We start from the raw sequence: 26598 nt of genomic DNA, 5'->3' as shown, positions 1-26598 counted from the left end.
TGTAGAAAACATACTTAAGAATACACTATAATGGGACACATTTCATTCTTTAAAAAAATTCCTTTCTTCCTATTACTGGTAGTTCTGAACATTAGATGTTTTTTTTTCCATAAGGTCAAAAGATACCTAAGTATTTGATTGCAAGTAGAAAATAGAGGACAGAAATTAGGTATTGGCAGTTTTTCCATTTTCATTTGTGTGTTAATTTTTTAAATATAAACACAGGGACATAACGCATTAATGCAAGTCAAGATGTTTCAGTGAACAAGTTTCAAACAGTTCAACTTTATAATGATATAAATAAACCTGTTAAATATTTATGGACAATGCCAGCATATGGATTTTTTTAAACAAGTAAATTTCTCATTGATGGCAACTAAATGGTGTTTGTAGCATTTTTTGTCATACAGTAAATTCCATCCATTCACTATACTTTTCTAACTAAGTTGTCCTACATGCAAGTTTGTTTTTAATGTTGTCTGTCTTCTGTGCTATTCCTGTATGTTTGCTGCTAAAATACATTAAACTATAAAAGAAGTTATCAATATAAATGCCAGGTCAGAGAAAAATCAAGGTATGTCTTTACTTATTGAAATATAATAAACTTCATTATATTTTTCCATAACCATCACAGAATGAAAAATCCTTGCAAACTAGGCAGACTCCTTCAACATCACCTGCACCTGTTAGTTAACTTAGGAAGGGTTCTGGACAGAGGGTATGTGCATAAAACAGACTAAAATTCAAGGCGCATATGTCTAACATATGAAAAATGAGAGGGTTAAAATCTAAAACTAGTTTGGGGACCAGTATTTTCCTTGGTAGTAGAAAGTTTAATGGAAGGTACAGAAATGTAGAACATACCTTCAGTGGGGATAAAGTAATACATACAAAGGGTGGTAGTAGTAGGTTGAGCGAAGATTCACAGTAACAAATAAGCCATACATGCATCTTCACCATGATATGGAGTATCTCTTTTCTTAAATACAAGGTCTGTCCAGAAAAAGTCCAGCCACTGTTAATATAGCAAGAACAGCTTGTAACCTGGCAGCCAAGGAGAGTGGACTGGAATGCACATACATAAACAATGACAACTTGACATTCCTAATCAGTAGGGGTGGTAGACTCCATTGAGTAAGCATGTGTACTCTGTGGCTATTGCATGCAAAATGACTGAGTAAGTAGAGCGAAGTTTCTACATCAAATTTTGAGTTAAGCTTAAACATCCATTTGTGTTAACTATTCAGATGATTCAAAAAGTTCCAGCTATGGGCAACTTGTGATTGTCAGCTTCATCACAACAACATGCCTGCAAACATATCACATCTCCTACAGAATTTTTGGCAAAACATCAAATCACTCAGATGACTCAGCCCCACTACAGCCCAGATTTTGTGCCCTGTGACTTCTGGATTTTTCCCAAAACTAAAATTACCTTTAAAAAGGAAGAGATTTCAGACCATTGATGAAATTCAGGAAAATACAATGGAGCAGCTGATGGCTGAAGGGGACTGAGGTGTCATTGTTTTATGTACAATGTTTCTTGTATCATCTTCAATAAATATCTCTATTTTTCATATTACATAGCTGGGTACCTTCTGGACAGATCTCATATACCAATATTTGCTTTCATAGCATTCTCAAGTTTATTAGGGATTTATTAAAATTTCTAAAAACTATACATCATTAAATCATGGAAAAAGAGCCAATTTAAAAAATTAAAGATGCTAGTGAAGTCACGATCTATTCTATCAGTTTTCCCATTTTTTATCTATCTCATGGGCTCATTTTGTCATAAAATGCTTGTTCTACTCCATGATATGATAGCTCTTTACTAGGTTCTATAAAAGAAAATTACATATATAGTTATTAATTACTGAAATTGAATTGAAGATATCCACAAAACATCTCCTCCAGTAAGTACTAATATTTTTATCTTTAATGAGAGCACATCCTTTTTTATTCTCAAGGATCACTGATGCATATGCATGAGCAACTGATGATTCTGTAAAAATGCAGAAGTCAAGAATTCCAGCAACATATTGACCATCTTTGGCCTGATTTTTTCCAGTCTGTTTTTACATTAAGAGCCCATCTTGGACTTCAGCCTTGTCTCATTGTGTGTTTCTTCAGCATGAATTTTAAGCAGCAAATATTTTATGCTTCTAATCAATAACTTCTTGTATTACTATCATTGTCAAACCAATATTTGTATTTATGATCGATAAAACATCAAAATATATTTCTAATGTTAAAGACATTGGATATTGGGAAAAAAACAATTAGCTTTGATATGTAAGGGGTTAAATATAATAGGTGTCCATTTCTTTTATTGACCAGTTATCTCCTAAAATACCTCCAAGACACAAAAATGGCCCTACAGTATCAGGGTAGTCTCTTCTAACTTTCTATTATTGCCCTAAACTCTCTAACTCAAACCACAAAAACAAAATAGTAACCATATGTTAAGCAATTCTTAGCTTTACAATCTCTCTATGGGTTAATTTAATACCAACTGTAGCTTTGGAAATAGTTCTATGCTTCTCATTTCTGAGATTGAATTGCCATACATAGGAGTGAGCTACATTCACATGGACAGGACAAGAGGTGGGATTTGAGTACAGGCAGCTAAGATCTAGCACTCCATTACCTCTCTGTCCTAACCATTGTAAGAGTGTTCTGAATTGCCAAACAGTTTCAAATACATACGAATGGAATCTGATTAAGCTTTGCCTTATGAAGTTACTTGTTGCAAGAAAGGCTCTATTTACTGGTATTACTTAAAACGGCTCAAACAATTGCACATGAATGTCACTAGGTATTTTATGTTTAAATTTCCCCTGAAATTTAGTTGATATTCTGCATTTACCAGACACATGTTTTCTTAGTTATAAGAAAAGACCTCCACATGAAAATAATGGAGGAATTCTCACAAAGAATGCTAAATGAAATAGAAGCAAACCAATTGTCAGATATTGAGTTCTAAACAATGGTTATAAGGAATCTCAATGAGTTCATAGATAATTACCAAAAACTGCAGGGAAGCTAAATGAAACTTACTGAAAATTATAACAGTATGAAAAAAGGAAATAGAAACTATCGACAAGATCTAAGAGGAAATGAAAAATACAATTTCTGAATTGAAGCACACCAGAAGGAATCAAAAGCAGGATCAATGAAGCAGAAGATTGGATCAGTGAGCTAGAGGACAAAGTAGAAAAAAAAACACCCAGAAAGAGCAAGAAAAGGAAAAGAGGCTCAGAAAGAATGAAGAGGGATTAAGAGAAATGCAAGATAATATGAAACATAATAATATCCATATAATAGGGATACGAGAAGAAGAGCAAGGAATAGAAAACCTGTTTGAAAAAGTAATGATGCAAAACTTCCCTAATAAAGAGAGAAAAAGTCACACAAATTCAGGAAGCACAGAGGGTCCCAATCAAGAGGAATCCAAAGAGGCCTACTCCAAAACACATCATAGTTAAAATGGCAAAATTCCAAGACAAAGAGAGAATCTTAAATGCAGCAAGGGAGAAACAGGAAGTAACATACAAGGGAGCCCTGATAAGACTAGCAGCTGAGTTCTCAACAGAAACACTCTAAGCCAGGAGTGGCAGCAAGGTAGGTGGAAGCTGAACCCACTTGTTGCTACACTTAACTGAAACACCTTCTGGATCTTCTGAAGAAGAGAGTAAACATCCAATAGAATGCCAGCTTATATGAAGTTGGAAGCCAAAATTGTAGAAGACTTTGAAAAATAGAAAGTAAGCAGATCGCATTAGGGTAGTAAGGTCTCAGTGGCAGGACCCAGGCTGCTGCCATTCCCAGCCTGACACTTGGCACCAGGGTCAGCAGCTGCCACAGAAGCTTTGGAGGAGAGTCTTATCAGTGAAAGTAACTTCACAGGTCCCTTCCCTACCAGAGCAGGGAAGGCAGCCAGAAACCAGGAAAAATCCAGAACCTTGAAGTCCCTGGGGGAAATAAAGATGAAATGACAGATGCATAGAGGTGGTATTATCCCCGCTGGTACTGTGGTCACCAGCTAGGACATTACCAAGGAAATTGGGGTCCAGGTGACACCTTGAGAAGGGAGAAGAGTTGGGCTGTGATGGACCCAGACTCAGATACTCTCTGGATGGCTCAGAGAGTTGGGCTATGTGAAAAGCTGGGTGCTTGTTAAGAATGGCAGGCACAAACAAGAGGAATTTACTCAAAAAAATAAAAAATAAAAAAGTTTCTCAGCCACTGTTTGAGCAACTCTTGATCAGCTACTGACCATCAAAGAGGGAGGAGTGGTGCAATTTGCTCTAAAGCAGGGTGCCTCGTGGCCTGAACAAAGTGGGGCAGCAGGGGCTCAGAGGGCTGGTAATCCCCAGAGGCTTAATTTAATAGGGGAACTAAACTGCCCTGAAGGGACTTTGAGAGTATTCAAGACAGGCCAGCAAAGAGGGAGGAGGCGGGGTTGAGTTTCTTCTAATCAGGGCACCTCCAGGCAGAACAGCATGATGAATTAATGGCATTAGCCTAGTTCAGTTGGACAGTGGGGGACCAGCAGCACTCTGAAGGCCTTGGCTGGAGGCTGTGCCTGTGAATATTGCAGCCCAGACCTACACCCATCCTTGTAAAACCCCAGGAAAGGAAAAAATCGAAGCCCACCCTCTTCTGCCTGCAGCACCCAGGAAGACCAGTAAAACTCCCTTAGTGTGTTTAAAATCTGCAGGAAGTTTTTTTTTTATTTCTTTTCCCAAGTTTGAGACAATAAGACCTGGAGCTGTGAAAGGACCAAAAAACAGATCCAGAGAGGGATCACAATGCTAAGGACAAAAACTGGGAAACTGAGACAAACTTCACTTTGCTATCCTATAGAATTTACATGTTATTGTTTATTATTGTTGTTGTTTTCATATTTTTATTTCTTTTATTTCTCTTCTTTCTCTTCTTTCTGTTTAGTTTTCTCTTCTTTCTGTTTAGTTTTCTTCATTTTGATTTTTTGTTTAATTGAATTGTTTGACTGGTATTCCTTGTTCTCTCATATTGCATTTTGATTTTTCTTCTTTCACTTTGCTTATATTCCAATAACACACTATTCTTGGTCTTTTAATTTCTACTCTTTTTATTCAGATCATACATTTCTTGTAACAATATTGTTATTCCTATTTAATTATAAATAATTGTTGTTCCACATTATTGCAAATACATTACAGCACTCCTCCCTGGTCTTGACCCATTTCACTGTCTTCCTGAGCTTTCTTACTGTTATTGTAACTGTAGTCAGTTGGACATTATGCCTAGTTTCCATCCTTTACTCCCACTGTATCTCACCATCTAACCTCGCACAAGCGCTCTATTTTCTGGACTCAGCTTGCATTCCTTCTCACCTCTAATAAGAGTTGTATCTCTTTTTCACCTTTTATTAAAAAATGGCTAGTTGGGTGAACTATCATGGTTATCACTATATTTATCCAAAGGATCTCCTTTCTTTCATCTACTTTTTGGTACTTTAAATTCCATAGAACACTCCCCTGCAGTTTTAATCAGTTTGGCCTTTGCCCTGCCAACTGATCACATGTAAGATAAGGTCGGGAGCTGTGAACACCAATAAACCCCCTGGAGGAGAGAACCCTACTAACAAAGGTGCCACCAATAGTTAAACACCCATGTAAAAATGAGAGATCTCACAAAAAAGACCAAATCTAGAACAATTAGACAAGAAACTTAAAGAGACCACCCCTCTGAATCCCTTAGAACTCCTACCACAGAAGTCCACCCTACAAAGACACCTACTAAAGTAGAGCATCAGAAATAGCAGAAACAAATGAAAAGAGTCAACACAAATGGAGAGACAAAGAAATAATGTTCAGTCAAAAAGAAATGGGAAGACTCCCCACTAAAAGAGCTAAATTAAATAGAGGCAAGCAAACTATCAGATATAGAATTCAAAACGAATGGTTATAAAGATGCTCAAGGAACTCACAGACAACTACAAGGAACTGAGCAAAAACTACACAGTATGAAAAAAGAAATCAAAATGCTAAACAAGAACCAGAAAGAAATGAAAACAATTTATGAAATTAAAAAAAACACACTAGAAAGAATTACAAGCAGGCTAGATGAAGCAGGGGACCAAATTAGTGAGCTGGAAGACAAAATGGAAAGAAACACCCAGGTAGAACAGCTACATGAAAAAAGACTAGACAGATATGAAGATATCTTAAGGGAACTGCAGGACAACAAGAAACACAGCATTTGAATCATAGGGATACCAGAAGGAGAAGAAAAGGAGTATCAGATAGAAAACTTGTTTAAAAATATGACAGAAAACTTCTGAAACCTGGAGAGGGGAAAAACCAGTCAACTTCAGGAAGCACAGAGGGTACCAATCAATATGAACACAAAGAGGCCAACTCCAAGACACATCATAATTAAAATGCCAAGTTTCAAAGACAAACAGAGAATCATAAAAGCAGCACGGGAGAAACCAGAAGTAACACACAAGGGAGCTCTGATAAGGCAAGCAGTTGATTTCTCAACACACACACTGCAGGCCAGGAGAGAAAGTCAAAACATATTGCAAGTAATGAAAAGCAAAGGCCTGCAACCAAGACTATTCTACCCAGCAAGGCTATCAGTTAAAATGGAAGGGAAAATAAGGAGTTTCCCAGACAAAAGAAGCCTCAAACAATACACCTACTCCAAACCAGCAGGCAAGATAGGTATGCTACAGGGACTGCTATAAGAAAAAGAAGGAAAAGAATGAGAAAGAGGAACACAAGTACCAAGGGGAAATTAATAAACATCTATCAATAACAATCTTAAATGTTAATGGATTAAATGTTCCAATCAAAAGACCTGTGGTAGCTGAATGGATAAGAAAACATGACCCGGACATATACTGCTTTCGAGACAGTCCTCAGAAAACAAGACCTACAGGGGCTGAAAGTAAAGGCTTGGAAGTGAACATATTCCAATAAAATATACAGGAAAAAAGTTGGAATAACAGTACCTATATCATACAAAATAGACTTCAAAACAAAAGCTATGCAAAGAGACAGTCAAGGACACTTCATAATTATCAAGTTAGGAATCCATCCAGAAGAGAGAAATATTATAAACATATATGCATCCAAAATATGAGCACCCAAATACATTATGAAAATCTTGGAACACTCAAGAAAGATACAGACATCAAAACACATATCCTAAGGGATTTCAATGCCCCACTGTCAAAAATGGATAGGTATTCCAAACAAAATATCAACAAGGATATTGTGACATTGCACAATGCTCTAAGTCAAACAGAATTAACTGATTACAAATAAAATAGAATTAACTGATTATATATATACAAACACACACACAAACAAATGAAAATGAACACAAAACAGCCCAAAACTTATGGGACACAATGAAGGCAATCCTGAGTGGGAAGTTCACAGTGAAATGGGCCCTCCTAAAAAAAGATAGAAACATTTCAAATAAACAATCTAACCCTACATCTACAAGATCTGGAGGAACAACAACAAATGAAAATCAGGGCAAGTTGAAGGAAGGAATTAACAAAGATCAAAGCAGAATTAAATTACATAGGAACTAAAGCAGCAGTCCAAAGGATCTGTATATCCAGTAGCTGGTTCTTTGAAGAGATAAACAAAATCTAAATGTCTTTAAGCAGATTCACCAAGAAAAAAAGAGAGAAGACCCAAATAAACACAAATCAGAAATAGGAGAGATTATAACTGATACTACAGAGATACAAAGGATTGTATGAAATTACTATGAACAACTGTATGCCAAGAAATTTGAAAGCAAGGGCAAACTAGGAAGATTCTAGAAAAATACAATCTCCCAACAGTGAATGAAAATAAGCATAAAGCCTGAACAAATCAATAATATCAAAGAAAATCAAAGCAGTAATATTAATACTAATTTAAAAAAAAACCCGTCAGCACACAGAAGCCCTGGACCAGATGGTTTCACAAGAGAATTATACAAAACTTTCAAGGCAGAGCTAACCTCTATTCTTCTCAGACTAATCAAACAATCCGAGAAGAAGGAAAACTCCCAAACTCTTTGTATGAAACCAACATCATTCTAACCTGAAAATCAAATAAAGACACAACAAAGAAAGAAAACTTCAGGCCAATATTGCTGATGAACATAGACACTTAAATTCTCAACAAAATATTGGCAAACTGCATCCAGCATTACATTAAAAACATCATACACCATGATCTAGTGGGATTCAGTCCAGGGAAGCAAGGATGATACAATATTCACAAATCAATAAACTAATACATCACATAAATAGAAAATACAAAAACCACATATCATATCAATAAATGCAGAAAAAGCATCTGATAAGGTACAGAACCCATTTATGATAAAAACACTTAGCAACATGGGAGTAGAAGGAGCACACCTCAACATAATGAAGGCCATATTTGAGAAACCTACAGCCAAAATTATACTTAATGGGTAAAAATTAAAAACTTTCCTACTAAGATCAGGAGCAAGAAAAGTGTGTCCACTTTCACCACTTCTATTCAACATAGTTTTGAAAGTCCTAACCACAGCAATCAGACAAGAAAAAGAAATAAAAGGCATCCAAATTGGAAAGGAGGAAGAAAACTGTCATTATTTGCAGATGATATGATAGTGTAGATAGAAAATCCTATAGGCTCCATCAAAAAATTACTGGACCCAATAAATAAATTTAGCAAAACAGGGGTATACCAAGTCAATATTCAGAAATAAAACCATTAATATATGCCAACATTGAAAGATCACAATCAGAAATCATAGCAACAAGAAAATTAAAGCACCTAAAATTAAACATTACAAAGGAGGTCAAAGACCTGTATTCAGAAAACTACACAACACTGAAGAAAGAAATTTAGGAAGACAAAAATAAACGGAAGCATATACCATTTCATGGATTGGAAGAATTTGCATAATCAAAATGCCCATACTACCCAAAGCAATTTATAGATTCAATGCAATCCCTACTATAATATCAATAATATATTTCACAGATTAGAACAAACATTTCAAAAATGTCTATGGAGCCGTAAATGATGCCATATAGTCACGACAATTTTGAGAAAGAAGAAGTAGGAAGGATTACAATACCTGATATCAAACTATATTACAAGTCCACTGTAATCAAAGCAGCCTGGTACTGGCATAAGAAAGATATATAGACCATGGAACAGAATAGAGAGCACAGAAATAAACCCAAGTCTCTATGGTCAATTAATATTTGACAAAGGGGACAGAAGCATAAAATGAAGTTAAAATAGCTTCTTCAACAAATGGTGTTGGGAGATCTAGATAGGAACAGGCCAAAAAGAAAAAAAAAGAAAGTAAAAAGAAGAAGAAACTCATCCACCAACTTACACCATATACAAAAATAAATTCAAAGTGAATAAAAGACTTAAATATAAGTCATGACACCATAAAAGTCCTAGGGGAGAACATAGGGAGAGAAAGCTAAGATATTTCACACTGCATATTTTCACCAATAAGTCTACTTGAGCAAGGGACATAAAGGAAAGAATAAACAAATGACATCTCATCAGAATAAAAAGCTTCTGCAAGACTGAAGACAACAGCATTAAAATGAAAAGAGAATCAACCATATGGGGAAATATGTGCCAATGATACCTTGGACAAGGGTTTGACCTCCAAAATGTGTAAAGAATTCACATGACTTTACTGCAGGAAGACAAACAACACAACTAAAAAATGGGCAAAAGACCTGAACAGACACTTTTCCAAGGAGAACATACAAAGGGTCCAGAGACATATGAAAAGATGCTCACCGGCCATCAGAATGATGCAAATTACAACCACAATGAGATACCACTTTACACCTGTGCTACTGGCCACCATAAATAAATCAACAAACAACAAGTGTTGAAGAGGTTGAGTAGAAAGGGAACCCTAGTTGGAGAGAGTGTAGACTGGTGCAGGCACTGGGGAAACAGTATGGAAGTTTTGCAGAAAACTATAAATGGAACTGCCTTTTGATCCAGCAATACCAATGTTTGGGTTATAACCTAAGGATCCTGAAACACCAATTCAGAAGAATATATGGAAAGACTTCTGGCCAAGATGGAGCTGTAAGTAGACAACCACTTTGCCTCCTCACACAACCAAAAGAAGAACAATAGCAGATTTGAAACAATAATAATAACCACAACTGCTAGAAAATCAAATTGTATGGAGGTCCAACAATCAAAGAGTTAAAGAAGATACATTCATCCAACCTAGTTGGAAGGGTGGTGACAAACAGCTGAGGCAGAAAGGATGCGTGGAAAGTTTGCAGTCTGTGGACCAGGAAAGGAGTGGCAGGTGTACCAGGTGGCTCCACATTTGTGTGCAGATGAACCAGGAGGAACAACTGGGGAAAGAGACAAACTACAATTCAGGGCTCCAGCACAGGGAAACAACACCTCAAAATGTCTGACTGAAAAAAACCCTGGGCATTGAGGTGGCCATAGAAACTCCCAGCCTCACAGGAGAGTTCATTGGAGAGACCCACAGGGTCCTACATTGTACATAAATCCACCCACCTGGGAATCAGCACCAGAATGGCCCGTTTTGATTGTGGGTAGTGGAGGAAGTGTTTGAAAGCTGAACAAGTGACATTATTTCCTCTCCAACCCCTCTCCCACATACAGCACCACAACACAGTGACATGTGTCTCCCCAATGCAGTGACATGTGTCTCCCCTCTCCACCCTAAGGTTCCACCCCTTATGAACAGGCAAACCAAGACAGAAAAATGTGGCTCAAATGAGAGGACAGATCAAATCTCCTGAAAAAATACAACTAAATGGTGAAGAGATAGTGAACCTATCAGATGCACAGTACTAAATACTGGTAATAAGGATGCTCATAGGAATGGTTGAGTATGGTCACAAAATAGAGTAAAAAGTGAAGGCTATGAAAAATGAAATAAAGGAAAATGTATAGGGAACCAACAATGATGGGAAAGAAACTGGAACTCACATCAACAGTTTGGACCAGGAGGAAGAAATAAACATTCCACCAGAACAGAATGAAGAACAAGAATTAAAAAACAAACAAACAAACAAAAACAAACAAGGAGAGTCTTAGGAACCTCTGGGACAACTTGAAATGTTCCAATATCTGAATCATAGGGGTGCCAGAAGGAGAAGAGGAAAAGCAAGAAATTGAAAACATATTTGAAAAAAAATAATGAGAGAAAACTTCCTTATTTTGGTGAAGGAAATAGACATACAAGTCCAAGAAGCACAGAGAGTACCAAACAAGTTGGATCCAAATAGGTCCACAACCAAGACACATCATAATTAAAATGCCAAAGGTTAAAGATAGAGAATCTTAAAAGCAGCAAGAGAAAAGCAGAGTTACCTACAAAGAAGTTCCTATAAGACTATCAGCTGATTTCTCAAAAGGAACTTTTCAGGCAAGAAGGGACTCACAAGAAGTATTCAAAGTGATGAAAGGCAATGATCTACATCCACGATTACTCTATCCAGCAAAGCCATCATTTAGAATGGAAGGACATATAAAGTGCTTCCTGAGTATAGTCAAATTAAAGGAGTTCATCATAACCAAGCCTTTATTATATGAAATGCTAAAGGGACTTATCTAAGAAAAAGGTGATGAAAACTATGAACAGTAAAATGGCAACAAACTGACAACTGTCAACAACTGAACCTAAAAAAAAGAAAGAAAAAAATAAAAGAAAAAAGAAACTAAAACAACAAGAACAGGAACAGATTCACAGAAATTGAGATCACATGGAATGTTATCAGTGGAGAGGGGGTGGGTGGAGAATAGTGATACAGGGAATAAAAAGCAAAAATGGAGCCCTGGCTGGTGTAGCTCAGTGGATTGGGTGCGGGCTGCGAACCAAAGTGTCGCAGGTTCAATTCCCAGCCAGGGCACATTCCTGGGTTGCAGGCCATAACCCCCAGCAAATGCACATTGATGTCTCTCTCTCCCTCTATCTCCCTCCCTTCCCTCTCTAAAAATAAATAAATAAAATCTTAAAAAAAAAGCAAAAATGGTAGGTACAAAATAGACAAGGGGAGGTTAAGAATAGTATTAGAAAAGGAGAAGCCAAAGAACTTATATGTATGACCCATGGACATGAACTAAGGTGGAGGAATGGTGGTGAGAGGGAGGTACAGGGTGGAGGGCCATAAACAGGAGGAAAATGGGACAATTGTAATAGCATAATAAATAAAATATATTTTCAAAAAGAACCTACTCACCCCAATGTTCATAGCAGCACAATTTACAATAACCAAGCCTGGAAGCCACCTAAGTGCCCATTAGTAAACGAGTGTATCAAAAAACTGTGGTACACTTACCCAATAGAATATTATGCAGCAGTTAGAAAGAAGGAGTTCATACCCCTCAAGACAGCCTGGATGGAACTCTAAAGCATAATGCTAAGTGAAATGATACAGGCATAGAAAGGCTAAAACCATATGATCTCACCTACAAGTGGAACCTAATCAATAAAACAAGCAAGCCAAATACTACCAGAGACAGTGAAATAAAAACAAACTGACAGTAACCAGAGAGGAGGGTGGAGAGGGATAATGAGGGATAACAGGGAACGTCCACCAGGAAACATGTATAAAGGACACATGCACAAAGCCAAAGGAGAGTAGGATCGAGGGTGGGATGTGGGAATGGCTGTCATGAGGGTGAGTGGTGAGGGAAAATGGAGACAACTCTTCTTGAATAACAGTAAAAGAGAGAGAGAGAAAAGAGAAAAATAAAAGAATTTTATATAAAATACAAAAAGAAAAATAACTTATGAAATTCAACACCAATAAACAAACTACCCAATTAAAAACTGGGCAAAGGACCAAAATAGACACATCTCCAAAGAGGACATAGAGATTACCAATACACATATGAAAATATGCTCAATGTCACTCATAATCACATAAATGAAAATTAAAACTATAATAGATATCATCTCACACCTGTCAACCTGACCATCTTCAGTAAATCAGCAAAAAACAAGGGCTGACCAGGATGTAGGAAAGGGAAACTCTTGTGCTCTGTTGGTGGGAATAAAGAATGGTACAACCACTGTGGGAAGCAGTATGGAAATAGTTCAGGAAATTAAAAATATACCTGCCATTTGACAGGTATATTTTGATATACCTGTGATCTCACTTTTGGGATATAACTGATGGAACCCATAAGACTAATTTAAAAGAATATAAACACCCCTGTGTTCATTTCAGTGTTATTTACAATCACCAAGATATGGAATCATCCCAAGTGTTCATCAATAGATGAGTGGATATAACAACTATGGAACATTTACAAAAAGGAATACTACTAGGCCATAAGAAATTTTTACTTTTTGTGAAAGTACAGATGGACTTGGAGAACATTATGCTAATTGAAATAAGCCAGCCAGAGAAAGACAAACACTATATGATTTCACTCTTATGTGGAATATAATGAACAAACGGAACTGAAAAGGAAAGTATGGACAGACTCATAGATGGAAATCAGGATGACAGCTAGTGGGGGTGGGGAGCTGAGGGGCTAGAGAGACTGTGCAAAAAGGAGAAAAGAACTCATGGCCATAGTCAACAGTATGGTGATTGCAGGAGGGATAGGAGTACAAGGGAACTAAATGGTAATGAAAAAAATATATAATAAGATTTTTTTAAGTGTTGATTTCCAGACAGACTTTGCTGCTTTCCTATTTCTGGTACTCTGAGTCTTACCAAGATCAATGTAACTGGGACTGATGGGGATTCTGGACAAAGTGGATTATATTACTGGAAATTTCTCTGCCACAATTTTTGCATAAACCATATTTTGGTATTTTCCTAGGTTGGAGTAATCTTCAGACAATAACCTTCTATCCTAATGGAGTTGACCAATGTGTTTACTGAAATTACAGATTGTTCTGCTATTGTGTGGAAAAGGGAATTCTTGTTTCTGGTGCTTAAATACACACTGTATATTCACAACTATTATACCATTCTCCTGAGTTAAGTCATCCATTGCTACTTGGACTCATTTTGATCAAAAACTGCAAGTGTTCAAGGCCAAAAGAAAATATTTGGCTCCTTATTTTGAGTTTCTCTAATGGGAGTCTGGAGCTGAGGGGGTGGGAATATTTACAGTCATGGTCTCCATAAATTCTTGGTCAATTCTCACAACAGAATTTTTCTTTTGACACATGCATAGTTTAATGTATTAGACATAGGATAGTATGACATACTTCACTTTTACATAGAAACTACTCAGTTTGAACCATATTCTACAGCGCTTCGCTCTGCCTGAGTATGCTAAAATAGGATAAAATATTCAACTCTCCCCACCAATCAGCATCCATGTAGTGGGGAAGTACAGACAGAAGGTAAATTATGATTTACAGTGAAATATGTTATGTACACTCAAAGCTATAGAATCATGAGAATGTTTTATGTGAGGCTATCTAGGCATGGGCAGTTGGCATTGAATAGTCCTGTGTAATTCCAGGGATGTACCCTACTATATAACCTAAGTAAGACACTAAGCCTAATCAACAATCATTTAAACAGTCATAAAGAAGATTTATGAAACTGGCCACTTATGTAATCACCAAAAGATTGCAGTACTTCAGATACAGTTAAACACTATTGTTAAATGCAATTGAATCTAAAACTATAAGCTTGAATCTGGTGTCATATGGAATTCCTTTCTTCAAAGTACTTCTGTACTTTATTATACATCTATTCATTTGACAAGGTAAAATAGATCTTAAACTTGGAAAAAATAAAAGATAATGACAAAAAAAGAGAGAGAAGAAGAAAGGCTAAAACCAGGGAAAAGAGGAAGGAAGAGAGGAAGAAGGAGAAAGATGTTGGAGTTGTGGGGAAAGAAAACCACTGACAGTTACATAAATGTAATTAACATTGTTCATTTCCGGTTTACTACTGAAAGTATCAACATTTTTTAAATCTATTCCTTTCCAGTGGATTAATTCTTGTTTTCCAGGAGCTAATTAAAAAAGAAATTTAATTAGAGATCCAGTTACAACAAAACAAAATAAAGCCTAGTAGGGAAGTTTAATCCAGATTTTTGTAGTTTGTGTACCTACTCCCAACTTCGTATTTTGTTTGACTTGTTACAGTACCAGGTATAAACATGCCTGCTCATATATTCATTCTATTACACATGACCAGGATGAAGCCTTTTAAATTGTACACAAGCAGCAAGTGTTTGTTAATTTGTTTTTTGTTATCTGTTCTGAAAATAAAATCCCACAGATCTATGGTTACACTTCTGATTATTTTCTTACAGAAGATTTAAAGACCAGACCACTCATGCAGTCACAAGAAGATTGTACTATTTTAGAAAAAAAATGAACATTATTGGGTAAAGGTTTTAAGGCCTATATACCATTAGCAAACCGTGAGGATTTTGTCTAACATATAAAAAGGTTGACGATGCTATATAATAAATGGCATAGCATTATTACTTTCTCTGGTGTTTATTGTAATGAAATAAATCAGTATGAATCTTTTAATTCTCATGAACAAATACACAGATTTCCACTGTAATTTACCAGAAAATAATGCACATTTTTACAGTCCTGCCACTTTTTAGAGAAAAGCTAGAGGGGAAGAATTTTAATAGGATAGTAGTTTTTTGGTCTATCTTGATGACATAGCCACCATTGCATTTCACCCTTAAGTGAGGTCTCCTGCCTTCTACATATTTCCCATGACATTTAAATATAACCAGAGACATTGAACTTAGGAACAAACTGATAGTAACCAGTGGAGGGGTGGGAGGGCATAATGGGGGGAAAGGGAGAAGGGTTGTCAGGAACATGTATAAAGGACACATGGACAAAACCAAAGGAGGAGAAGGATCGAGGGTGAGAAGTGGGGATGGCTGGCGTGGGATAGAGTGGTGGGGGAAATGGAAGCAGTTGTACTTGACCAACAATAAAAAGTGTGAAGAAAATCAATTAATTAGATAAATAAATAAAAAAGAAAAGAAATTATCTCTATGCATGGACAATGACAGCTGTATACCATTGTATGTTGTCAACTGAAACCAGTAACTGATGGTTGTAGTGATTCTCTTAAATATTAGCCAGACTTTTCTGCAGTCATTTCCTTTAACTGGCATCTCTGAAGTTATAGGTGAGGAGCATTGCCTTGAGCTTCCTATCACAATTCTAATGAATAATTCTGGGATTAGAATGTGTCACCTCCCACACCACCTCCCATTCCACCCATCCTGCCCATTCTAGGGTCTTTCTCTTCTTTAGAAATTTCTGTGACTACAATTTCTGCTGTTGTTAACAGAGAGGCCATTCTAGCAGCATCCAATAAAGAGTTCTTACAACCTTAGTTGTATCAGTGATTCCTTTTGCCACCTTATTCACAAAATGTCCAAGCATAGCATCATAGCCAATTTCTGAGGAACTTTGCATAATATTCTCAACTATCAGTGATCCCTCAATATGTGCATTATTAGATATGGTCATTGCAGGAATTCTGAGTGCTTTATAAAATAATTTCTATGCCAATTTCTTTAACTTCATTAGCTGGAGTTAATAAGCCCAAATCAGGAATGCAATGGAGCAGGGCAAAACCTCTTCCCAGAACAATATTTTCTTCAACAGGAGCTCATGTGGCATTGAGATAATATGTTAACTCTTTTTTAAAATTATTTTATTGTTGTTCAAGTACAGTTGTTTACATTTATCTTCCACCACTCACCTTTACCCAGCCATCCCCATCACCCTCCCCTGACTATACCCCCCTTTGGTTTTGTCCATGTGCAATTTAGAGTTCTTCCTCAAAACCCTTCCCCACTTTGCCCCATTATCCCCTCCCACCTCCTCTCTGGTTACTTATGGTTTCTTCTTACCTTCAATGCCTCTTGTTCTATTTTGCCTGGTTGTATGTTTTGTTAATTATGTTCCACTTAACAGTGATATTATATGGTATTTGTCTTCCACTGCCTGTTAACTCCTCAACATCACTTGTCCCACCAAACTTCAGCACAGCTACACCAAATGAAAGTTTTGCTAGACATTCACTTAGTTTTTCCTCTTCATTTTCACTAGTTGTTATATCTAACTGCTCAATGATTTCTTGAATACCTTTTTCAGTTTGAGCTTTGTCACTTTTTCCTCTCAAGAGCATGACATCATCTTTGGTCACAATAACCTCAACTATTTGTAAGTCATGAGGTGGAACATCTTAAAGATTTAGAGTCACAGACCATTCCAAAAAAATCCAAAATGACGGAAGACTCCCAAACTCTTTTTATGAAGCCAGCATAATCCTAATCCCAAAACCATATAAAGATACAAGAAAGAAAGAGAACTTCAGGCCAATACAGCTGATAAACATTGACGCTAAAATCCTCAACAAAATATTTGCAAACCACATCCAAAAATACATTAAAAACATCATACACCATGACCAAGCTGGATTCATTCCAGGGATGCAGTGATGTTACAATATTCGCAAATCAGTAAATGTAATACATTACACAAACAAAAGCAAAGACAAATCACATGATCATATCAATAGATGCAGGAAAAGCATTTGATAAGGTACAACACCCATTTATGATAAAAACACTCAGCAAAGTGAGAATAGAGGGAGCATTCCTCAACATCATAAAGGCTATATATGAGAGACCTACAGCCAACATCATACTCAATGGGCAAAAACTAAAATCTTTTCCACTAAGATCAGGAACAAGACAAAGATGTCCACGTTCAACACATCTATTTAATATAGTATTGGAAGTTTTAGCCACAGCAATCAGGCAAGGAAAGGAAATAAAAGGCATCCAATTTGGAAAGAGGAAACAAAACTGTCACTGTTTGCAGATGACATGATAGTGTACATAGAAAATCCTAGACTCAGCCAAAAAATTGCTAGACCCAGTAGATGAATTTGTCAAAACAGCAGGATACAAAGTCAATATCCAGAAATCAAAGGCATTTTTGTATACCAAGAATGAAACAGCAGAAGCAGAAACCAAGAAAAGATCCCATTTGCTATAGCAAAAAAAATAAATAAATAAATAAAACATGTAGGAATAAACCTAACCAAACAAGTAAAAGACCTGTATTCAGAAAAGTACACAACACTGAAGAAAAAAATTAAGGAAGACACAAAGAAATAGAAACATACATGGTGTTCATGGATTGGAAGAATTAACATCATCAAAATGTCCATATACCCAAAGCAGTTTACACATTCAATGCAATACCTATTAAAGTACCAATGGCATATTTCACAGACATAGAACAAACACTTCAAAAATTTATATGGAACCATAAATGACCCCAAATAGCTGCTGCAATTTTGGGAAAGAAGAGTAAAGTAGGAGGGATCACAATACCTGATACCAAACTGTGTTACAAAGCCACTATAATCAAAAGAGCCTGGTACTGGTATAAAAACAGGCACATGGAGCAGTTGAACAGAACAGAGATCCCAGAAATAAACCCAAGTCCCTATAATCAATTAATATTCAACAAAGGGGACAGCAACTTAAAATGGAGTAAAAATAGCCTCTTCAACAAATGGTGTTGGGAGAACTGAACAGCTACGTGCAAAAAAAAAATGAAACTCAAGCACCAACTTACACCATACACAAAAATAAATTCAAGATGGATAAAAGATTTAAATATAAACTGTGACACCATTAAATTCCTAGAGGAGAACATAGGCAGAAAAATCTTAGATATTTCATGCAGCAACATTTTTACTGATATGTCCCCTAGAGCAAGGAACATAAAGGAAAGAATACGCAAATGAGATCTCATCACAATAAAAAGCTTCTGCACGGCTAAAGAAAACACTATTAAAATAAAAAGAAAACCAACCATATGGGAAAACATATTTGCCAATGATACCTCAGACAAGGGTTTAATCTCCAAAATATATAATGAACTTACACGACTCCACTCCAAGAAGACAAGCAACCCAATTAAAAAATGGGAAAAGGACTTGAACAGATACTTCTCCAAGGACATACAGAGGATCCAGAGACACATGGAAAGATCCTCAATATCACTAGCTATCAGAGAGCTGCAAATTAAAACCACAGTGAGATACCACTTCACACAAGTCAGAATGGCCATCGTAAACAAAACAACAAACAACAAGTGTTGGAGAGGGTGTCGAGAAAAGGGGACCCTAGTGCACTGTTGTTGGGATTGCAGACTGGTACAACCATTGTGGAAAACATGGAATTTTTCCAGAAAACTAAAAATGGATCTGTCTTTTGACCCATGAATTCCATTGCTAGGGTTATATCCTAAGAAACCTGAAACACCAATCCAAAAGAACCTATGCACCCCAATGTTCATAGCAGCACAATTTCCAATAGCCAAGTGCTGGAAGCAACCTAGGTGCCCATCAATAATCGAATGGATCAAAAAACTATGGTACATTTACACAATGGAACACTATGCAGCAGAAAGAAAGAAGGAGCTCCTATCCTTTGCAACAGCATGGATGAAACCAGAAAGCAGTATGCTAAGCAAAATAAGCCAGGCAGTGAAAGACAAATGCCATATGATTCACCTTTAACAGGAACCTAATCAACAAAACAAACAAACAAGCTAAGTATAACCAAAGACACTGAAATAAAGAATAGGTTGACAGTGACCAGAGGGGAGAGGGGATGGAATTTCAGGGGAATTTCAAGGGAAAAGGGGAAGGATTTACAGGAACAAATATAAAGGACACATGGACAAAAACCAGGGGGAATGGAAATAGGAGGGAGATGGGGAGGGAAGTGTGGGTGGCCTGGGGTGGTCGTAAAAGACAGAAAACTGTACTTGAACAACAATTAAAATAAAATTTTTTTTAAAAAGAGGAAAGGAGAGGGTTACCCACAAAGGGCTGCCCATTAAACTATTAGCTGGTTTCTCAAAAGAAACCTTGCAAGCAAGAAGGGGCTGAAAAGAAGTATTTGAAGTCATGAAAGGCAAGGACCTACATTCAACATTATTCTATCCAGCAAAGCTTTCATTTAGAATGGAAAGGCAGAAAAAGTTCTTCCCCGATAAGGTCAAGTTAAAGGAGCCTATCACCACCAACCCATTATTACATGTAATACTAAAGGGACTTATCTAAGAAAAAGAAGATCAAGAATATGAAAAGTAAAATGACAACAAACTCACAACTATCAATGAATGAACCTAAAAGAAAAGAAAAACAATGAAAACAAAAACTAAGCAAACAACTGGAACAGGAACAGAATCAGAGAAATGGACACCACATGGAGAGATTTCATTGGGGAGGGGGGAAGGAAGAATAGGGGGAAAAGCTACAGGGAAGAAGAAGCATAATTAGTAGGCATAAAATAGACAGGGAGAGATAAAAATGGTATAGGAAACAGAGGGCTCAAAGAACTTACATGTACAACCCATCAACATGAACTAACGGAGGGCAGGGCATGCTGGCGGGTTGGGGTGGCAGTGTGGAGGGGGGGATAAAGTGAGAAAAATAGAATAGCATAATCAATAAAAAATACTTTAAAAAGATTTAGAGTCAGTCCTTTCCCAATCACCGAACCACCAGTAGCAATAGCCATGTCTTTAAGGTGGTTCTTTCTATCATCATCATCAAAACCTGGAGATTTGACTGGTACAAGCTGAAGACTAACTTTTAGTTTATTCAAAAAAGTATGCTTAGAGCTTCTCCATCAATATCTTCAGCATTTATGACCAAGGGCTTTCAGTGAGAATTGGCAATTTTGAGAGCAGGTACAATGAACTGAACACTAGAAATTTTCTTTTCACTCAATAGAACATAAGTATCTTGGAATTCACATTTCTGACCTTTTGCTGTAGTAATAAAGTATGGATAAATGTAAAATCAATCAAACTTCATGCCTTCAATCATTTCTAATTCAGCATTCAGTGGTTTTCCATCTTTTACTGTGGTGATGCTCTTTGACAGCCTTTCTTCTGAACTTTTTCATTGCATTAGAAGTTACATTGCCCATTTCTTTGTCTCCATTTGCAGACATTGTAACAGCCTGAGCTATTTTTTCATGGGTTGCCAGAGCTTTGGACTACTTCTTAAATTTAAAACATACAGCATCAGCAGCTGACATCACACCTTTCCTGATTTCCACTGGATTAACACCTTTACTAATCTTCTCAAAGCCCTCTTTGGCAATAGTAAGTGCCAATACAGTAGCAGTGGTGGTGCCATCATCAGCCATTTCATTTGTATTGTTGACATCTTGCACAAGTTTAATGCCGATGTCTTTATATTTATCTTTTAAGTCAATGGACTTTGCAATGGTCACATCATCTTCTGTTAATTTTGGACTTCCCCTGCTGTGTTCAATAATCATCATTCCTTTCTCTGGCCCCACAGTAATGCCTACAGCATCAGGCAAAAGGTCTACTCCTTGAAGCATTAAGGCTCAAGCACCTGCACCAAATTTTACAGCTTTGATGTAAGCCCAAGTGAGATGAGGAGCCAGTGCCCTGGACACTGGCCTAATCTGTCCAAAGACTTTGTGTAAGCAAAGGATTTCTGTGGGACAGTGGCAGGGGTGCAAGTGGTGAAGCAGGCCATAGGTGGACAGTGAGGGACAGTGCCCAGAGTTTTTCTATAATTCTTTTCAAATATGTGCTACAGTCACTTGGTATAAAAGTTCATATGCCTGGGTTAAAAATTAAAAATCAATCAGCAGCTTTACTACTGTTAAGGTTGTAGTTTTTGAAAAGGAATGCTTCAATCTACCCTGAAAATAGGTATGTAATAGCTAAAATGTACTTAATCCCATGGGGGCTGGAAGTTTGATAAAATCCATCTGAAGGTTTTCAAGGGGCCCTTGAAGGTTGGTTTCTGGTCACACCCCACCTTTACAGTTTTTTCCAGAATTATGTTCTTGACAGGTGACATGTAACCCCAAAATAACCTGAGATTTTTTTTTAATTTTCTCACAGATGTTGATTTAAGATAGTAATCAGTTTACATATACAATGAGGAGCAGCTTCATGGAGAAATTTAGCTAATATTTATTTGAATAATCTCATACCAGCTAGTAGACATCTTGGTAGCACCAAAATTTATCTGAATGAAGGGTGCAAAAATCAGTGGCTAATCACTGATATTTTATAATAACCTCTTTAAATACTTCACATTTTTAGTTAAGGTTTTAACCTTGGTTAAGGCTGCTTGTGTGACATAATCTGCTAGAGCATTTCTTTTAGTTTCCATGTTCTCTCTCTTTTCTTGGGCCTCAACATTTATCATAGCCACTTTCATAAAAACTAGTTATACTTCTAAAGATTCCTTAAGTTTAGGAAGTAGTTCCAGCAGGGGTAAGAAACCTCCTGTGTTTTCAAAGCATCACAAATTTACATACTACTTCAAAAGCATACCTGGTATCTATATATTTGTTTGCTCTCTATTTGTTTGTTTGTTTGTTTGTTTGTTTGTTTGTTTGTTTGTTTTTGTCTACAAGGCAAGTTTTAGTAAGTGCAATATGTTTTGCCAGCTGGGCTGATTTTACCTCAGGTAAAGAACTACATTTCAGAGGATGGAATAGATTGGTATAGCATATTTTGCTTGATAGCATCCAATTTCAGCTTTGAGAAATTATCCACCAACAAATACTGTTGGAAGAGATTTATCAATGGAAGTCTCTAGTAAATCTGAGTGAAGTACAAACAATGTCCCACTGAAGGAATAAAATTAACTATGTCCTCCTAGTTCTTATAGTACAGGTGAATGTCAGGATTCACGGTGTTGCAACAGTGAATAATAATGTAAATCACAAAGGAAATTTTAATCTTTTAAGTCTTAAAGATCTGGAAAAAATAGGTGGAGGTTTCATTGAACCTTTGGGGCATGGCTGTCTAGGCATATTTTTTCCCCAGCCAATTGAAAGCAAAATGGTATTGACTTTTCTGGGATAGAGGCAACTGAGAAAGAAAGAGCAAAGATTCACTGCAGTGAAGCAGATGACTCCAAAAGGAAATGATGACACCATTATTTTGGAGGTTAAGTAGTATAGCAGAATAAAGGATGATGATTTTGTTGGTGGCCTTAATTGTGTTGAACAAATCAATATCCTTATTCATTTGATTTCTTTACTGCTAGGACAAGAGTGTTATAAGGGCTACTTCAGATTATGAGAAGGGTTTTAAATAGAAGACATCTCTCTATAGCTTTGAGTCCTTCTTTTGCTTCTTGTTTCCAGGAATGTTGAGAAAATTTGTATAACAGTTCCATGCTATCTGAACCTTGATAGGCTCTGCTCCAATTATTTTTCCTATTTCAGTGGAATTTTTAATCCCATAAAATGTCAGTATAGTGTCAAGATCTTTACTTGTGATGTAAATCAAATAAATGAAGAAGGCAAAAGTATATTCAGAGTAGAAATTACTCAATTATAAATAGAGAAGTCCTCTGGAACCTCAAGAAATAGTCCATCTGCTGTTCGTATTATATTGCAATTCCATTTGCAAAATAAGTCTGTCCTTACTAAATGTACAAGGATTATATTACAGAACAGGAAGAACTATTTTCAGTCAAGGACCCAAACATTACCAGTGAAATCTGGGAGATTGGAAAAGCTGTGGGTTATTTAAAACATTTACAATTTGTTGTATGTTTACTGTGATGGAAAGTTTGAGTAAAGGTAGTAGGGTTTAATGTAGGAAGAGTAGCAGCCATATTCAATGAGAATTGATGAGGTTGGCCACCTCATCACTTTCAGTATTTAAAGGTAGCACAAGAGAGTGGGTACTTTTTTCTTTCTTGTTGAATCACCCTCACAAATTTGAGTTAAGAATTTTTTTCTGTCTTTTTACTTTGCAAGATGAGACAATATTTTTTCTCGTGTATCTTCTATTTACAATATCTATGTGTCCTTATCAGAAGGTGATCCACTGGGCAGTGTGCCACCTAACTATTTGACCTACAGGGCATATTTATTTTCAGTCTTATTTCATTTTTATTCTAAAATTATTTCAGAATGGTCTCACAGGTGCTGTATTTCAAATAAAGGGGGCAGTTCTCATTCTAATTTCTGTCTTTGTATTAGGTCTCCAGTATCAGATTTAATTTTATGGCAAAATAAAATAATATTACCACTGTTGCATTGGTATCCTCTTTAGCTCCTGAGTGTTGTTGGAAAGTGTGTGTGTGTGTGTGTGTGTGTGAAACTTTAATATCTATAGTTGAGTGTTTTTTCTGTTTTTCATGTTATCAAACTCAACCAGTTTGTCTGCATGTGAAACTGAAAGAAATGTACAGTCAGTGTAGAAAATAGCTTAATAGGAAAAAAAACAGTTTATTAGGATTGATATAACTTCAGAGAATGGGTGAGCTTGTGTTTCAAAACACCCAGCTCCCCAATGGCTTACAGACAAGGGGCATTATAGAGTAAAATTTATGTCATCATGACTAAGGTATTTGTAGTAGTGGGTGAAACTGATTGGTCAAGAGTGAGGTAAGGGCAACAGATCCTGATTTCATGCCTTGAGCTTACATTCAAAGTCCATCAGTCTGGTTAAATAAGGATCTGGCCAGAGGGTCATTCACTTTAGGGCTCAGGAGCTTAAACACAACTAAGGGCATGATGTTATCATTAGCTTAACAAAACTCATACCTTGTGATCATTTGTCAGGCCCTTGCCATTTTTAATGACTGCCTCAGGTTGTTAATGATCAGTAAAGGAAAAGGCTGAAGTTTACCAGGAATTCTACAAAGAAACTGAATTGATTTCTCAGAAAACTAAAAATGGAAATTCCACTGCTAGGATTATATCCTAAGAGCCCTGAAACACCAATCCAAAATAACCTATGCACCCCAATGTTCATAGCAGCACAATTTACAATAGCCAAGTGCTGGAAACAACCTAAGTGCCCATCAGCAAATGAGTGGATCAAAAAACTATGGTACATTTACACAATGGAATTCTACACAGCAGAGAGAAAGAAGGAGCTCCTACTCTTTGTGACAGCATAGATGGAACTGGAGAGCATTATGCTAAGTGAAATTGGCCAGACAGTGAAAGACAAATACCATATGATCTCACCTTTAACTGGAACATAATCAACAAAAGAAAAAAGCAAATAAAATATATTCAGAGATGTTGAAATTAAGATCAATTTAACAATAGCCAGAGGGGAGGGGGGAAAGTGGGGAGAAGGGTTTTCAGAAACTACTATAAGGGACACATGGACAAAACCAAGGGGGAGGGTGGAAGCAAGGGAGAAAGATGGGTTTGGCTGGAGTGGAGGGGAGGGGTGGGGAGTAAATGCAGAGAAATGTAATTGAACAACAATAAAGTAACTAAAAAAAGACACTGAACTGAGTGCTGGCTCTGCATGTTAAATCAAACATACTTTAAATCAGGACTTGGGTTTCATTCATGATGACATTGCAGTATAATCAATTTTTATTGGAAATGTTTCAGATATGGCTTTTAGGAGGCAACTATTTTACACATATTTAACCCTCCAGTTTATTAGAGAAACAGGAATTCTGTAGACCCCTTTCTGGGTCAGTCTAATCAACTTTTGACTGCCAGGATTTAAAATCTGGGGTCTAACCAACAAGTAGTCCAGGTAACCCTAAGTTATATGCACTCAAACTAATTCTGAATTTTTTTTATAAGAAGTTGCATATCATGACTATGTTTAGAGAATTCCTTAACTCTGCTAAAGTTCAAAATTTAAACTCTACAGTTGTAAGAATAGCTGACCCATGGGAAGAGTGAATCTTTAGAGGCACTCATATTTTGGTACCGTAGGATAGTTTAGCAAAAAAAGTCAGGTGCTCTGGACAAAGGGGAGAAAAGGAAGAAGTTGACAATGGTGAGGAAGGAAAGAGATCAGAAGAAGAAAGAGAGAAAGTTGAATATGGAGAAGCATCTGGACACAAGAAGGGAGATTTACTAAGGAAATGAGTCTAATTGTTGCCTAAGTTATCAGGTTGCTAAGTAGCTTTGAGCAAACACTTTTAGTGAAGCAATTTTTGAATCAGAATGTCATCTGGGTGCTCTTCACACCCATCAAAAATGGTGCTCATTGGATCTGAGGAAATCTATTCCTTTTCTTTTCTAAGGTATCTTTTAAATTAACATTTTTTCCAGTCAAATCTTCCTCAGAGTGGCCACTGAAAGCCCAAATTGCTCTTGGTGAACTTATGCATTTTAGAGATAGGCACAAGAATTCGGATTGTAAGGAGAGTACATATAATTAGCAGAAGGAAAGGATCAGGACTTAGACAAACCACGTGAGCTGGCAACGGTCAGCAGAAATGTGATGCTCATGCACTTCAGTTCTTGGGTCTCCAAAGTGATGGGTGGCATCCTCCAAATGTAAACATGACAACCTGTGACTGCAGCAGAGAGAGAGAGAGAGTCTCTTGGAATCAGAGTCAAGAAAGTAGGACAAATAACTAAGATGCTTCCATCTTAGTTATCCAGTACCATTAGTCTCAGCAGACTCAAAATTTGTCCAAGTAGATATGCAGTGAGAATTGCAAAGTTGCCAATATATGAAGTGATTTTTCTTCTTATGACAAATGACACTTTTAGAAAACTGCAATGT

The 26598-nt window shown here is 36.8% G+C and overlaps 1 pseudogene; it reads right to left on the bottom strand.

Annotated features, from left to right (window-relative positions):
* Positions 1-16228: 16228 nt before the first annotated feature.
* On the bottom strand, positions 16229-26357 carry LOC123816318 (annotated as a pseudogene).
* Positions 26358-26598: the final 241 nt, after the last annotated feature.

Source organism: Phyllostomus hastatus, unplaced genomic scaffold, assembly GCF_019186645.2.
Source record: "Phyllostomus hastatus isolate PE091 unplaced genomic scaffold, TTU_PhHast_1.1 phas_contig_2, whole genome shotgun sequence".
NCBI lineage: Eukaryota > Metazoa > Chordata > Mammalia > Chiroptera > Phyllostomidae > Phyllostomus > Phyllostomus hastatus.
Note: the sequence above shows the minus strand (reverse complement) of the source record. Positions and strands in the feature narration are given on the sequence as shown.